This window comes from Pollicipes pollicipes, unplaced genomic scaffold, assembly GCF_011947565.3.
Source record: "Pollicipes pollicipes isolate AB1234 unplaced genomic scaffold, Ppol_2.1 Scaffold_3447;HRSCAF=4054_pilon_pilon_pilon, whole genome shotgun sequence".
NCBI lineage: Eukaryota > Metazoa > Arthropoda > Thecostraca > Pollicipedomorpha > Pollicipedidae > Pollicipes > Pollicipes pollicipes.
The window spans coordinates 1,239,218-1,255,205 of NW_023596297.1; positions in this window are offsets into that span (position 1 = coordinate 1,239,218).

A 15,988-nucleotide genomic window follows, 5' to 3' on the forward strand; every position below is an offset into this window, starting at 1 on the left:
TAAACGAAGTTGTAGTGCTAACTAACGATTCTATGACGTTGCTTAGTTATATACACATATAAAATTTTGATATACTTTATATATTTAGCTACGTATTTCGCTATTCCGTCGTATTGCAACATCGCTTCACCAGTACCTCGTAGCATATTAAAGGCCATTAACCCAGCGCAAGAACTTTGAGAGCATAATGTCAAAAAATCAGGAAAAGTCATGGACACCGGTTGAGAACTTTTGATCCTGACTTCCACTCTTAGATGTTAGCTAGAGAGCCTCTGGTACCGGTTGGGGGCCCCTGGGACGATGTGAGCCTATATTTCTGCCAAAGACCCTAGCACCGAATAGCCAGTTTCATGGGCATGGCCGGGACCCGTAATTTGTATTGAGCGGTACCCCTGAAACAATGGCGGGCTCCAATGTTGGTCAGGGACCCACAGTGCGTACTATAGAGTCCTGTGTCGGCAAGGGGTCCCAAGTTGGCCGGGGTAACATGTGCTGATCAGGGTCGGGAACATAGGTATCCACGGTCCCGGAGTAAGAGAGTTCCGTTGATCGGGCACTCTGACAATGGAAATAAATGTGAGAGCTTATGATAATAATGCCCAAAGAGGCAATGGAAGGCCCCCAGGTCAGTCAGGGGCCCCGGTGCCGAATGGAGGTCGTCAGCCTCGTTTCAGCGAGGCGCCGGTCAAATCGAACTGGAGTCCCTGTTGACAATCAGTGCGGCGGTCATTATAGTTATAGTAAGTGCGGCTATTATGACCGTGACGTCACGAGGTCACGCGGCTTACTGCGGCTGTAACGCTCGGCGCCGCGGTTTTGTTTCAATACTTGCGGCAGGGATGGTTATATCTACGCTATTTGTATTTCTTTTTTCTAGATTTTGAACGCAATTTAATGCTCTGAGAGAAATATGGATGGCCTAGGCCAATGCAAATTTATGGCCTTATCTCTTTCCATAAACTACATTCACGGAGCCATCAATATCTCTGTGCAATCCAAAACAACTCTGCCAAAACTCCTAAGCGCTCTCGGTTCAAAAGAGTACACTGAACTTTTATAAAATTAATAGCCGGTGGTTTATTCCGTCAGCCATTTAACTCCTGGTTCCTTCAGTACGTTTATTTCAAAATACCAGAAAAGAACTACATCTTCCGGTGTCTTCCGGCTTCTGTGCCAGTAAACACGCGCCCGGGTGGCCGGCTAGATACCCTTCGCTCGGGTGGGGTGGGGAGTCAATTTGAGCCCGCTGAGATCTCGGGAACTTAGAAAGCTATAGGCACCAAACTTACAAGGTGTGTTAACCTGTACGTGGACACATTTAGGTCGAAGTTTCAGGTTCCTAGGTTATGACCTTCGGATGAAACAAGGTCAAACGAAGTCAAGTTCCTGGTTGGTCTCCAAAGTGCCCCCAGAACCAAGATAACCGTTTCTAAGCAAAAGGTCACATTCTCATTTAAGATCAGTGACCTTTTATGACCTTTTAAAGGTTAAGGTGACCAAAATCATGCAAGATTGCTTCGAGTTTTGCTTTTGACTAAGCGACAAAGATTACGCTAGGCAGTATATTCCTAAATCAAAATGTTGACCTGGGTCATTTTAGGTCAAAGACCTATTCTGACCTCTAAGAAGTCCATGGAAGGTATTAAATGCAGTTCCTGCTGTCAATAAACTCGAAATGAACACCAGAAGCTATCCCATACAGCAAGCCCTAAAGTAACAAAACAGGTTGGTTTTGACCTTGGTGTGACCTTCATGCCTGACCTCATGTCAATGTACTTTACTTATTCAACTGTTGTGTTGCCTAAGAAAGCATCTGAGAGATGTATGGCTTCGTCTAACGCTCCGTTGTTGGATCAGATTGAAGGATTCCCTAGAAATTGCCTTCGCTGAAACCATGGCCTGACTTTGACCTGCCTTAGGCAAGCAACCTTACATGGTACATCTAAATTTGTGATGCCAAACGATCCGTTATTCAATTGTCTACAGCTGCACAGACTTGCGCAGCTACGCCGCGCCGTTCAAAAACCGTTTTGGAAAAACCTTTCGGGGGGTCATTTTGACCCCCACCCGAGCGCGTATTAGAGATGGGAAATATCAAAATTATTTTGTGTTTTCTGGGGGGGGGGGGAGGGAGGGAAGGAGGACCTTTTCACCAGCACGCGCCCTTTGTCAAACCTGCGCGCTCTCCAAGACAGGCTGCGCTCCTGGTTTGGTTAGCTAGTGCGCTAGAGCTTCACTGGCCTTCGTAGGCCTGAACAGAGCTTAGTGACAATTGAGCGTTGCATACTCGAGTGAGCCTAATTCCAAATGCTGCGTGAATTTAAGAAAACCAAGCAAGGCAGGAAAGAATCTGATATTTCAGCTTTGATGGCATGCTCCTGTTGCTACCCCAAGATCCGCTCCTAGTGAAGCCGTGGGGTTACATAGAGAGGTAGATGTGGGTGAATATGAATTATCTCCTCAATCTTCATTGTGAAGCCGAGTGCATAATCGACAGGGACCCCGCCGTCTTGTGACAGAAGCCAGGATGTGCCTCTGCCCGGACAAGCCCGGGAGCTGGAGCATAACTGGGCTAGTTGCCTCCGGGAGATGGCTGCATTACAAACCCACAGTAACTGAGTGTCAAAATGCGCGAACTCTGCAGTGAGAGCATCAGAGAGCATATGCATATTTGCTCAAAAATTGCATCGTGCTTAGCATAAAAAGGTACTAATACAAACCAAACAGCATATATGCACATCATTCCTCGATTGATGGTCGCTGACAGCGCGTGGCCCAAATGAAACATAAAGCAACATCCAAAGGATTTATAACTTCCTTAGATGAGGAGGTTTATCCAACGATGGATTAGCAAACTAACTATGTCAACAATTATTGATGCTTAAATTTCAAAGCCACACCAATATTGAAAAGCTTCCTTGAGCCTCGAGCCAACTTTTCTTAAGCCGAGCTTCTGCGTGTCCCTGCCTTTAAGGCTTCTTGCTAAAGGCGTCCGGTTGTGTAAATTATTAGGGGTGAGAGGCAGAGGGGGGATCCGAGGGCCAACAGTTCTTACTCAAAAATTTGTGTTTCTGGTGGGATAACTCATATATTCGTCGTTCCTTGCATTCTAACGTCAAAAAATTCTGCCAAAATATTCTAACACACACACACACACACACACACACACACACACACACACACACGCACACACACACACACACACACACACACATATATATATATATATATATATATATATATATATATATATATGTATATTGAATTTCAAGATTCGATTCTGGGAATGGCTAAGTCCTTTTCATTTTTGCACCCCTTAGGAAGAAATATAGAGTCAGAGCTGTATCAGTTTTTACTCTGAGATCCGTCCTGCTATAACGTATGAGGACACGACTAAGATTGTTATATCTGCAGATAGCTATAATCTTTAGCTTGATAAACTAGCCTGTCAAGTTTTGGAAACTAGGCCTTCGTTTTTTGGTGAATGCCCTTTGAAGACTTTAAGAGCAAATACGTTAGCCTATGGTATTTGGTAATTTGTCGTGATTTGCAACAGTAACAAACTTTTGCCCTTTGTGTTACTCGGTGTTGTTTTACAACCACTGCCGCCTCGCTTTCAGTCGCTCATGTACAAACTACGGATCGAGATAGGCGATGTGCATGCCAACTTGTTTTTTTATGAAAGTAGGTCACGACAATCATATCATTAAATCACTGGCAGTAAGTTAGCCAATGGCAATTGTCGATGCATGCAATACTGATACAACGTATCTCATGCACGGTTGATGCAACAGTGCACCGTCCGACATTTTGGGAGGAAGTTCACGCCACTCCGAAATCCGAGGCAAGCGTACAACAACTGTTTTGCAGTATATACGCCGCAGTTACTTCCCACCATTCCGTATAGCATTCGGACTGGTCCAGTAATGCCGTAAGGCATTGAAAATACATTCACACCGATCGCCATTGTCTTCAACAAATGCAAAAGCCACACATATTTGACGCTCTCTGTGTGACACGTGTACGCATGCGGTCAGAAGCACACTGAGAGGTAGAGGGACTCAATGACTCAAAAGTGACTTAGTTACTCAGGACTGCCATCCATCGCATATGTTTGGAATAAATCATCCTGATATGATATGCACGTGGTGCAACCCGCCCCACTTCCCCCTATCAACAAACACTTTATTTCATCAGCATAGTACATAGTATGCATGATCATGAAATAATGGCCGAAACAATATATTTTTGCAGTTGCGTTCATTGCACCTTCAACGGGGTATTTAGCTTTTCCCAAATGTTTCTGACCTTTCGGCGATAATATTGGGTAGTCGGGTAAGCCAGCATTTGGAAATCTCTAAATTTGAGGGGGAGGCAGAGTCCTCTCAGAAGAATACAAATCTGCACCCCGGCGTTCAGCCCCCACTCGTCACTGCCCCGACCACAGTCTTAGCGCAATGTGGGTCGGGGACCTGGAAGCAGAGTCATCTACTGGGGAATATTAGAAGTAACAGTTTGTAAGATCCGCGAAGGGGCCCACACCAAAACAGTGACCGAGCATCCTTTGTGTGCTTCGAATAACGTCAGTCGACCCATCGCTTAGACACGTGGATGAAGTGGGCAGCCATGGGTTTGCAGATTTCTATTTCAACAATACAAATTATTATTTTTGCATATTAATCACCTTTAAGCACTTTCTAAACTCAAATCTTTCGGAATGGGTGTGGGGGGGGGGGGGGGGTCGTACCTTCCAGCATGCCGCTTACTTGCATAATTAGAATACCGCGAACGCGAATAATGCATCGCGATGATCAGCAAAAATTCACTTTAGTTTTTACTGATTGCGGGAGCTGGCGGGAGTAAGTGCTGCTGCGCAGGAACGCCAATAAAAAAAGATTGTGGCGAGGGGGTTTAAGTGCCGCACGGACAAACGTCCCCAACTTTGTATTTTCAAGTGGTTTTGTCCAGACTTTTTTGGCCGGAGTAAGTCTCTTGCTGCTCTCACTTATCAAAAAGCCCTTAATTTGAGCAACGCAATATTCATGGTTAACAAATCATGGCCCCCAAAAATATATTCTTTGAGTGAAACCCAATTTTTCTTATGCACGTTGTGAGCAGTGTTCTGGCTAAATATATTTGGGGCGGAAGCCAACACTGCAGGCCCAACTGAACGTTGGGGGAGGGGGTGTGAGCTTCAGACAAGAATACAAATGGCTGTCCCTGTTTCAGCATAAACATCATATCACAACGTCACAAAATAGCCCACAGTCAGGGGTGTAGTTTGCTATGTAGGCGTGAAAATGGGGTCCTCAGTCCTCCTCAAAATAGGCTCCTAGCCCCCTCTCCGTTCCCTAATCTTGTTAAGAAAGTGGGCCAAATCCGAAAAGAAGCCTGCTTTATAGTATAATCTTGGGTATGTTGCGTCGTTTTTGCATCGCTCCCAGCCCCCTCTCCCCTAATCTTGTTGGCAAAACTGTGCCCCTGGTAGCCATAATCAGTGAGAAATAAATCATTTTCAAACCCTGTAACCCGATATAAACTTTCGCTTCACCTATTTGGATTTTGTGTTTGGTCTTACACCGTAAAAATGCAGTCAATGCTCGTAAACTTTATTCGTTTGTTGACTTATAAAAATGCACGTTTTTCGGTGACAAAGACCGTTGCCGTCCATGGGGTTTTCCAGCACATCAAAGTTGCATTCCAGGTGCAGGCGTTCGTTTTTAGGAATCTATATTCACATGATGTGGCGGAGATCAAATGTCAACCAGAAAAATGCAGTGGTAAAAAAATGATGGTAAGAAAATATGGCAGAATGTACGATGGTCAGAAAATAGGAAATCTATATTCACATATTGTGGCAGAGATCAAATGTCGGTCAGAAAAATGTGGTGGTAAGAAAATGGCTGTCAGAAAATACGACGGTCAGAATATACGACGGCCAGAAAATAGGGTGGTCAGAAAGTACGGTAGTCTGAAAATACAGTGATCATAGAATATGGTAGTCAGAGAATAGGGTTGCCTGAAAATCTTCCGTCTTCCTACAACCGTAATAATCGAAATCGTAATCAAACTCACGTTGTTTCTAGCTCCTATAAATGCTCACGCCATGCTCATGTCTTGTTTAAAACACTCTAGCATTTCGATTTTCTTCGGTCCATTTTTTCCAGACAATGTGTTCCTCTGAGTGGCCTTATCAAGAAAGAATGCGGCAAAATAATGATACAAAAACACCGTAAACTGTGTCTAACAGTTGTATATGACTTAGATCTCTAGCAAGTTTGCCTCATTTGCATCCGAAGCTACGTACTACGTAGCTCTTGCAAGTTCATAGCAACAGCCAGCTTGACTCTTTCTCAAAGCAGTGCAATGTGTTGAAAAACACATTTCACACAGGAAGGCTGTCGTAAAGACGGCAGATGCAGATTTCAAGGTCTGTATTGTTTTGCGCCCAGGAACCTTTAGCGAGCGAAAATGTACCCACATAAATGCCGCACACCTGAGCCGGCGACAATGGCATTACCACAAGCCGCCGATCATGCTATTACCCACGGTAATGCCATTACTGGCGGCTGCTGCTGAGCGGGCACTGTTAACTGATACCCGCCTGGGTGCGATGCAAGCCCACTAAACATGAGCAGGACATGAGCATTCTGCTAAGACGAGGTGCAGGATGATTTGCTGTCGTGTGTGTCCCAAACACGTCCACGCGTAAAACAGCTGACAAACGCCGTTGCGATCTAAAAACGTGAAAACTTTGCTTCTTGGCAGAAAAGCGTTGCCTCAAGCTTGTTTGAGGCCCCGCCGGCAGCTTGAGGTTTGGCAGCTGTGCTGCTAGCTTTGATCACATTTCGGTGCCACCGGTTTCGGGCCCATTTACGTCTCGAATCTCCGCCTGACTGGCTTGGCTAGCCATAGATCACCATTAGAGCATTCGCTCCATCTTTCTGAGAGAGAATTAATAGGTTTCCCTGGAGTACACGAGGATAAATAGCAGCAGCGTGCATATCTGCTGGATACACGCACACAACATTTCAATGCTTACCGCGCCATTGTTTTCTTTTAGCCATAATCTATTAACGGGCAAACAAGAACTCCATTCGTGGTTTGTCGACGGCCAGCAATCCACCAGAGGTCTGCGCAATATGCGGAACAAAATGTTAGCGGCACATACGACTATGAGACTGAACTAACCAGGATAAATGAATGGATAGTTCACTCGTAAAAGGTTCTTCATAGCTCATTTTGCGCCGTTTATCTACGTCAACGATCTTGAGGTCCCCATTAAAGCCTCTTGGCCAGGGAGGCTCTTTCCTTAAGTCAGACAGTTCATCGTTCATAAAAGGTATTACACATATTCGCCAACATGCGTCACGACCATGTAACGTTTGTTGTACACGTCTCGTTGCGCTGCCACGCGACCCCCCCCCCCCCCCCCCCTCCTCAGCGGTCACTCGGCACTCTCCTGAGCTGGCCCCGAGCTTATCGTCCGCCACGGACGTAACTTGCTCGTGGCCAGTATGCGCACTGTGACCGCAGGGACTGCGTGTCCGAATCTCGCCACCAGCTGCACATTAGTTACCCACACTGCGACCTGCGCCTAGAGACTGCGACGCTGCATTGGCCAAAGCTCAGTTGCATGTGCCGGAGCTCGGTCGGAAAGCCCGTGCATAAGCCCCTGTGGGGACCGTCAACGCCAAACAACGCACTTACCATGCGTTTCCGTCTTTCCGTGATGTGTTCATCAATCAAAATTTTTGCTTAACATCAACTGATTTGGATGATAATATGATGACACGGTCGCATAGTTGTAATGGAAAACAGACGCCATTAGTTCAGAATGACAGCATCGTGATGGCGTCACGAATACATTTTACGTCCAATTCTTAGGCAGATACGACACTCGCCTGTCCGATCTCGTTAAAAAAGCACCAGGCAGTTTTCGAAAAATCGAACAGCTATCATTGTTGTTATAATCAGTCAACAACCAGGTTTAATGTATTTCCCTAGTTGCTTTCAGGCAACTCAATATTTAACTTCTCGGTCTCAGGGGTGTAGTTTCCTATCCAGTTGGGAGGGAGGGGGAGGGGAGGGGGGGGGGGTCAGTTCCCTTACTTGGGCTCTGCTGCCCCGCAACATTGCGGAGGAAGTAGGCCAAATTCAGGGAGAACTCGTTTGTTGGTGAACTTTGAGGATAGGTTGAGTAATTTTTCACTCTCCAGCCTCCTAACTCACATACAGTTTTGGGCGTAGAATTTGCTGACAGCCTGTTGGCCAAGGCCTTCCCCACTTGAAGAAACGGTACCACGACCCAACCTGGCTCAGCGAGCGGGCAGATCATTCTGACACCGACAAACTCCGCTGCTGATGTTAAGAATTGAAGCCTGTGGAGAAGCAGCAGCGTGGAGAGACAGGGGCCTGCTGGCCGGTAGACACTGGCCCAGACTCTCAGGAGACTGCAAACTACCATTTATGGCTCCAGGCTGCCTCTCAGTACCCTGGAGCCATTATGGCTGTCATCACACAACTTGATATTCAAGCAAGGCGCACCCATCATGCTGCTTCAAAACCTTGATCCCGAGCTCCGCAATGGCGAGCATTATGACAGGCAAAGCCAGGGAAGCCAACATCTTCACCCCAAGAATCTCCCTCATCCCATTTGGCATGCTCTTCTGGCAGGCAGATCCAGTTTGCTGTTAAGCAGAGCTATACCATGGCTATGTTCAAGAGTCAAGGTCAGTCCCTGAAGGTGATGGGTCTTATCCCGACTGAGCCAGCGTTCTCCCGGGGTCAGCTCTTCGTCGGCCTCGCCAGAGTCTGCAGGTGACCTGTTCATCCCGTCACAGAAGTGCAAGACCAATAATATGGTGTACAATTGGCCACAGCGTTAGCAGTGACACACATAAAATGACATTTCCTAGGTAGGGATGGGTGTTTTCCGAGATAATTCGATTCAAGGACCATTTCGTCTGTTTCCCGCCTTGATTTGGAGCAGCCGGGGCAGGGGCAGACCCGCAATGATTGGCAATATTACCCAACGCCCTAATAGAAGTGATCGATACGATTTAACGCAGGATTTTTCACAATGTCTACTGGGTAGATGATGAACTCACGCCCAACTTTTAAACAGTCTCAGGGGCATTTGCTGAACTTTTTTTTACCTAAAACGTGTTTCTTGCATTTTCGGCTTCTAAGTAGAGACGTTCTTTCCAGGACTGCATGCCCATCCGCGGCGGGAGGCGGCCACTAACCAACGAATTCACCGATCAGGGTGGCGGGAACGGCACTGATGCATTTGCGAGACTTTATTTCGTACCAATTTGCTCAAAACACTGCAAAATACATTCAATAATGTTCAAAAACTAACATTTAACGAGAGTGTATATGTAAACTGGTGCTGCGCTACACGAATTCATAAATATTGGCACTTGAATTGAAATGGTGTTTTTTTCGGGGAAAGTTTTCTCAGCCTAGTAGGATCAATCATAGACCGAGTAGCGCAAAGCTGGCAACTACTCATAAGATCTTATTAAAGCCAATCCACTGTTTATTTTCGTGGCTCTCCGTCATACTTGGTTTGTAACTGGCAGAGGGGCTGTACCGACCCTCTATCCGTTCGCAGCATGGTGCGGTGAATACGGGCAAGGGTTTCACTTTTTAAAATCCGTCTGTGTATGTGTGGGAGGACGCTCAACCGATAATGTTACCCTCACCTTCCCATAAACCTGCCTCCTCCCCAAAATTAGGCCACGGCTTTTTGCATTTCAGATGTTGAGGATTACATATATTGTTGAAATACTGGATCTATAATAGGCCGATTAACGGAATAATGACGTCCTACTTCAAGTCCATGTAAAACACAGCTTAGCAAAACACTAAGAACTTGTGGGATTCACATAAAACATCTAGTAAGACGCTCCAATAGACAAAAGAGACAAAAGCACATGATGTATCTTCCGTAGATAGGATGCGGAATATGCATCTTGTACACCGACAGAGGTACGTACGCGTTAAAGTGAAACTGAACTCGAACAACAACAGACATGTGAAAACATGAAAGGACAGAGTAGGTAAAGGCTGGTTACTGGAAGGGTTACCAGAATGCCGTCGAAGTGAATGGAGCGACCAACGCTTTGACAGGAGTTTGAAGTTGATAAAGGCAAGAAAGACCGTGCACTCGTGATGTGCCGACATTTTGAGTCACTTCGCTGAAAATCATCGACCTTCATATTGCACGGGCTTGAGGTGGGATGTCTTTCTTCAGTAAACCAGCTTTTATTATTGAGCCAATGTTGATTGATTCGATGAGGTGTTTGTAAACGACGTTATCAAGCAGCTAATAGTTATACTGAGAAGTTCGATGTTTTGAAGCCGTGTTCATGGTCCGGTTTCTTCGCAAGTTTATTACACTCGGGTCGTTTGCTTGACTTTTGTGGCCAGTATTAGGTCCGAGTTTTAAGTTGCTAATAAACGAATTGTCATTGACTTCCAGAGGGCATAAGCCGAAGGCCAGACATATTTGCAGCAAGCTGACAGATCTTCTTGGTGCAGGGAGAGTTCCCGCCATGTCAGGGACTCGCCAATATAGATGCTATCAGGAGAGATGCATACTTCTACAGAAAAAGGCTTTAATGAAAAAAATCAGGGCAAAATTTCCCAACAACAGATTTCCAAGCACCTAACAGACTGCTTTGACTCCTAGCTCTGGTCTGACCTAGCATCCCTAATTCTGGTGCATTGGCATATAGCTAATGCTAAGTTCAAACCTCGGTAAACATCAAAACCGTCCGGAAAAAAGATAGAAAAGTTCCGCGACAAGTTGAATAATGTGCTCTGGAAATGGCTGAGCAAGACCATGGGAGGACAGGTACCTCTAGAAGCGGGCAATGCGATGGGCTTCACTGCCTTTCACCATGCGATTTACCTGCGTCAGGATCTGGAGCATGGCTGCGCCGAGCCCGTCGGTGTAAGTGAAAACCCGCACCACCTGCACCAGGAAGCTGAAGTGGAATGCGCCGTCCATGGCGCTGTCCTGGTTTCATGCAGATGGGCCCAAAGATCAGGAGGAAAGCAGTCGCCAGATTTAAGTCAGTGAAGAATATTATAACAGACAGCCTCTCTAGAGAAGTGATTTGGAAAGCGGGTGGGGGGGGGGGGGGGAGGAGAAGACAAGGCGCTGGGGGGACCTGATGCTGGACGAGGAGGGATGGAGACAAGGGCCAGATAAAGGAAAGGTAAACGCTCCCTGGGGCCAAAAATGGGCTGGAGGAAAAGAGGCGCTGGGAAAGGTGTGGAGCTTTCGGCTCCACCTGATATTGGTAGATGCCAGGTATAGGACCAAAGGTTCAAGTAATCTTTGGCTGTGGTAAAGGATCTACTTAAGGCGCCAAAAAGGCATCTAAAAAATAAAACACGTCCCGAGAAATTGAAATGGGGTCCGAGGATTTAACAGATTCCCGGACCCAAAACCAGGGCCCCTAATGGCGATGAAGGAGAGCCCCTCGGCTCAAAGGGCTCCTAATGCCACGATGTGGCCCTCTACTGGGTACACCTCGAGGGGGAAACGGCGAACAGGGTTCGGTTGTAGTTTCTGAAATACAGGCTGGGTTACAGGGCAGCCGTGGTGTAGAAGTTAACCATTGCTAAAGAAACTCAATCAGTAACAAGATTAAACTCAGACCCAAGGCCAACTTCACAACACCAGCAAACAATTCAAGTATAATAACTTCACTAATTCGTTATACAACTGCTCCTTGAATACCATAACTTGACTTCTCCGAGATTGGTTGTTTTACAAGTCGTGGACGGATAGGAAATTGAATGCGAGTCGTGTGCCACTTCCAAACTAAGGATGACAGCGCATTGCGGAAAAACAGCGAGAGTTGATTCTCTCCCTGACAAGAAATGCATAATAAAGGCTTCGAGTGATACACGTCACAAAAGGCCAGCGAGATCTGCCAGTATGATATGATGTACCACCTGGTTGCCGTAGATGCGTTGAGCCAGCACCGCGCTTTTTCCACAGACAAAGTGTGTGGCGTGGCGCGTCAAGTCATTGTGTAGAACACATGATATTCCTGCAATGCCTTGAAACAAAACTTGTGACGACGATCTTTATCTCTTTGCCAACCAGTTTGCAGAAGTGATGTTTCGATGTGGTCTTGTTGCCACTGGTACAGCATACTGATGGCATAAATGTGCAGTTTTTGAAAAGCCAGACAGTCGCTAATAAAAGGGGGAAACAGTGGCCTTTATATCTAATATCACGTAGGAAAACACCTACCTCCCAGCATGATCGGGTCTTGCACGCTATGCCATGGTGGGCAACACAACACTACAACCATGAGATTCCTTGACGCGGGAATGCACCTGCAGCAGTATCGCACCGCACACCAGTATCTAGCCTGCACTCGCCAATCGCCATAATGCGTGGTGTAAGACCTCAGCTGTTCAGCGCTCGATGCGCCGCTGGGAGTGCCCAAGCCGGGTAACAGGCCGTAGTGCTGTACCTGGAAAGGGCGCGTGGCACCACAAACTGGTTAGTTGGTCAAAGATTCAGTTGGACGGCGCGACCTGTTTCGTGTCAGAGACTTGTAGGGGGTAATCTGAGGCTGGTGTGCTTTTCCGCACACCGTGTGCTACCGCTTGAGCAGGTTTTTTTTCAATTTCAATGGCGGCATCATCAGCTGTTTTGCGTCAGTAAATCTGTAACCGGTGGCTTCAATAATTTTGATTGATAGCGTGCCGAAATAATAAATATAAGCACATGCACAAATAGCCGCGACACAGGCTCCACCAATTTTTGATCATAAAACTAGCAACTATCTCAGATAGTCTAGTTGAAGCTTAACTTTTTTCATAGCCGAGGCAGGGCCGGGGCATAACAGCTAGTTGCGTATAATTTTCGCTTTTTCCAAGCAAGAACTTTGAGGGACTCATAAAAACGCTTCAGATTAAGCAGGCAAAGTTTCACGACTGTTTGAAATGCCGTGGACATACAACTTGCGATGATACCCTTATGACATCAGAAGTTTGCATGCATGTTTGCAAAGTTTGCGGGCAATGAATGGCGATAACTACTTGATGCCGTTAGCCTCAGACCGACACTTCCTATGCGAATGAACCTAAAACTACCCTTACTGTTACGCCACTTGTCGAACCCGCACAAAAACGTTCGTACTGCATTGCATTACTTTGCACAGCAGAAATCACGCAGCAGGCAAGTTAGCTGGCAGTATAGCATTTAAGCAACAAACTATAACGGTATTTAGGACCGGTATCGCTGACAACTTACTAGTCCTGTTGATAATGGGCGGTGGGAAATGTTCACCAATGATCATTTTACGTGGAAAAGAATGCAAACAGGATCGCCCGGAGTATGGAAAAATTCTGGTTCCAGACCAGAAACGGGCTGTCGACGGCATGTTTGAGATGTCCCCTCAGGCGTAAAAAAGCTAGTGATTGGTAGGATATGATCGGTGAAAAACTGACACTTTTGAGAGCCAATCGGTGACAAAATTGCGAAAATGAAAATAAATTTCAACAGATCAGACCATATTACAACAGATTATCTCAGCTAGATGAAACTCGAAGGTCAGTATTGGTCTGTACTCGCTGACGCTCGCAGCGTGAGCATGTGTAGAGCACATGTCGAAGCCCTGGCGTTTCTCTGTATGAGCAAGTTGAGCCATAAGATATATTTTATCAAATATATTCTAGCAGGTGACAGAACATACTACAAACTATACTACACCTGTGCTGACATCATAGGTCAGTGGTGATAGTGATTTTCCAATCCCACTCAGATCAGTGCTCCTCACAGATTTTCATCCAAGGATTCACTGCACATACTTAACAGTACAAAATGCGAAATAACTTGGCTTGTTGCTAGTCGTAAGAATTATGGCTGCCCACAACATCGACAGATGGCTCGAGTGCTCGCCACGCGAAAATAAGTTGGGTTCAGCGCAAGGCTGTGGGCCGCTGTTGGTTGTGTTCATGATGTGAGAAGCTGACTGGCTAGAAGAACTCAGCTAATCGACATTTTTAAGGGTAATGACGTTAAAAAGCCCCGCCGATCTAGGAGGATTGTTGTTTGTGGATACCTGTGCCGTATATTCAGATGTAAACGGAGGTCGTTGGAGTGATACATGCCAAGGATCTATCCAGGGCTTCCTGCTGCCGAGAGGAACAACGGCTTTGAGGTAAGAGGCCGAACATCGCTGGTGTAAACCTCTCACATTGCTTGTTGCACCTCAAACTTGGCGTATTGATCGGTGGACAAGCGTGAGACAAAACGCTTTAAGTTGTTCTCATATTGCATATAAAACCAACCGAAGATGCTACACGTGTCCAAAAATGTTGTTGGCACCAGTACATGAGTTCTGCTCTAAACAAATGGAATCATGTTCGGAAGTGCGAGTTCTGCACCGAAAGCGATTATGCGAAGTTAGTTAAGGTCTCCAACGCTGCCAGCTGATTGCACCATGACGTCACAAAACCCAAAGTGTAATTACTTCAGGTGCTTATTTACCATGCTACATTTACCATGCTATCGGTAGATGTAGGGCTACAGGTTTGCAGTTTTGCAAAATTATTTTGGGGTGAGGGAAGGAAGGGGAGGGTGGTGCAGGAAGAAAACTGTCTGTGCCTGTCTCCAAAATACACTTATAACAGTTTCTCCCCTGATTTGACGTATTTTCTTTTCACAATTGAGAGTATAGGTGTAGTTTCTCAAAATGTTTTTTTTTGCTGCCCCCAAATTGTGATAAAGGAAAACTAATGGATAAAAACGGTAACTAAAATTAGGAAACTCATCCCAAGTCAGGAGGCCTTCTCCCAACTGACTAGGAATTTACACGCCTTTAGGCTGGTTATGTTAAGCATGCCTTTATCTGATAATTTTATTACGTCATTCTCAACAATCGTTCAGTGTTTGATGGCCAGCAAATGACACTTTAATGCAAGCGAACTCCCCAAACGAAACCGTTAGATGGGTATGCCACCTTGCATTTAATTTGTCTATATTTTTGTGGTTTATTACATTAAAAGATACATTGCAACAGTTTCTGAAGGATTTGACAGTTTAGATGGTTCCAAATTTCGACGGTAACAGAAAGGGCAGCTTTTTCACCCCTGTGTCCTCTTTTTCACGAAATGCAGACGTGCGCACCCAGTGCCAACTAATTTAGCATGCGCCAGCATGTCGCTGGAATTGTCTTGACTTTCGCCAGAATCGTTTCCTTCGAGCCCGGAAAAGGTCTGGCCTGTTCTGCTGGCGGTTTGCTTTAGAATACCCGATGAGACAAAACAAGCCGGTGAACCTAGTATGGAAAACATGGCAACCACTCCCATCAAAGATCAAAGGAACGGCTCACAACCTTTTTCATATGACACGTCTCACAAGCCACTTTAGAACCCCTGGACTGTATGAGCCGGTGCTTCACCTCGCTTTCACGGCTGCTTGTTTCCCTTTCTACGCCCATTTTGCGTTCGAGAGCAACAAAGATTCTGTCAGCACCTGAATGCATCGCGAAATACTTAACGCTACGTGCGTAAGATGTGCGCAATAGCTGAAAATATCTGCTATTAGCCTGCCACGAAGTTAACTGGCACACGAACGATAAGTCCTGTACGGCAATGCTGTGAGAACTGATATTGGCGTGCGGAACTGTTGACCTATCGTGTTATCCTAAGGCGCCCTCTTAACTCACAGAGCAAACTAAGCAAAGTGCGCTGGTTTAAGCCGGTGCTTTATCTGGATCTACCACGGACAAGCCGCAGCAGGCCGCGTTGTGCACGCCTCTCGACGGTAAGCACACTGTCCGGTTCTCGGAAGCTGATGCTGCAATCCGACAAAGACCGCTGATTGCTTCTGCTTGACTCCGCGGCTGTCGCGGCCTCACCGGCCCTGCAGCTGCCGACGTCTAGCCGTGGGAGTTGCACAACAGCCGCCACCGATCGCGCAGCGAGACATCGCGGCCGGCGGTCC